This window comes from Cyprinodon variegatus, unplaced genomic scaffold, assembly GCF_000732505.1.
Source record: "Cyprinodon variegatus isolate N-32 unplaced genomic scaffold, C_variegatus-1.0 Scaffold851, whole genome shotgun sequence".
In the NCBI taxonomy this organism is placed as follows: Eukaryota; Metazoa; Chordata; class Actinopteri; order Cyprinodontiformes; family Cyprinodontidae; genus Cyprinodon; species Cyprinodon variegatus.
In genome coordinates this window covers 277,176-279,074 of record NW_015151304.1, presented here as the reverse complement: position 1 = coordinate 279,074, position 1,899 = coordinate 277,176, and positions in this window count along the sequence as shown.

Here is a 1,899-nt window from a genome sequence, read left to right as displayed (position 1 = left end):
TCCGGCCCTCAGACGGCGCCTCAGTCCGGCCCTCAGACGGGCGGCAGAGTGGAGGTTCTGACTGATCTGTTCAGAGGACGCTGCTCCATTGAGGACAGCAGAAGCTGTGAGGCTGAGCTGGAGGAGGAGGAGCCTTCAGATGGAGGACCCGATCAGACGGAACCTCCTGGAACCTCTCAGGAGAACCCAGCCCAGCCACCAGGTAACTAGTCCACCAAAGGATTGGACCAGGCAGGGTGGCCCCCGTGGCCCCCGTGGGTTACCAAACTACAGCTCAGCTAAACTCCATCCTTGCTTTATTTTTTCCCATAGATCCAAAGCAGGTTGGAGCCCCGCCCCCTCACAGAGTCGGTGATTCCATCAGCAAGCTGTCCCAGAGAGGAGAGGATGAAGATGAGGAAGACGAGAACAACCCAAAGAGATTTCAGAGGATCAAATCCAGGTTAGCTGCCGTCAGCCTAGATAAACATGGAGAGCAGCCATGTTGGCGGTTGAACATCCACGGACTTCAGAGGCAGAGACGGTGAGCTGGGGGACCTTTCTGTTTCTCTGCAGTCATGAGATGGATGTGGAGGAGGGACCGGGGAGACCGGAGGGACGAGAGGGAACGGAGAGACCGGAGGGACCGGAGAGACCGGAGGGACCGGAGAGACCGGAGGGACCGGAGAGACCGGAGGGAACGGAGAGACCGGCACAGAGTCCTCAGCAGGTCTGGACTGAACTAGGACTGAAACACCAGCAGGAGCCTCAGTAAGTCTGTCTTCTGCCCAGAGCTCCAGGAAATGATGTCATCATGACAGGACATGCAAGGCCAGAAGTTTCCATACAGCCTCTAAAAAGACGTGACGCCTGAATGAGCTGCTCCATCTTTAGGGTTATTTCCAGGTGTCCTTCCAGAGGGCCCGCCATGTTGGAGCCTCCAGCCGCTCCTCACCCTGTCCCTCAGATGGGCAGAGGGAGCCTCCAGCCGCTCCTCACCCTGTCCCTCAGACGGGCCGCTCCTCACCCTGTCCCTCAGACGGGCCGCTCCTCACCCTGTCCCTCAGACGGGCAGAGGGAGCCTCAACCACTGTCTGATCTTTCATGACGTTCCTGAGGAAAGATATACTTCAATCTTTCCTTTCACTGACAGAGGAATCAGGAGAAGCTCCTCAGGTCTGATCTCCTCAGGTCTGATCTCCTCAGGTCTGATCTCCTCAGGTCTGATCTCCTCAGGTCTGATCTCCTCAGGTCTGATCTCCTCAGGTCTCATTCTTCGTCTTTTCTGAAGCGTTTGGAAACTTCTGGCTCCAAATGTTTCCTCTGAGGTTTACAGGAAATGAATTTATTACGTTTTATGATGCAACAAATGATGGCGGCTCCTGATTCTCTAGCTAACCCCTCCAGTGTTATATAGGTAACTATGGCAACGGAGAAGTCATCACTACAATAAATGAATAAAGAGGCTGAAAATAAAAATCTGTTTTAAATGAAATGGATTCAGTTTTCTGCAGATTTCAGTTCAGTGATCGCCATGGTTACCAAATCATCATATTGACTGTGAGAGTTAAGCTAACAATGAAAAACTCAGTGATAATAAATGTCTTTTAGGTTTGGCTCTGTAATTAGCTACAACAGCCCTAGGCGTCGGAAAGCTACGGTGGCCAGGAGGGTCAATAAGCACATCCGATTCTCTGAGACCGATGGAGGCGTGAGCAGTCAGGGCAGCCTCCTCCTCCACAAGGTACGCAGACTGACTGGTTCCACAGCAGAGGAGCAGCTTTGGTAGACCTGCTGGTAGGCCTGCTGGTAGACCTGCTGGTAGACCTGCTGGTAGACCTGCTGGTAGACCTGCTGGTAGGCCTGCTGGTAGACCTGCTGGTAGACCTGCTGGTAGACCTGCTGGTAGGCCTGCTGGTA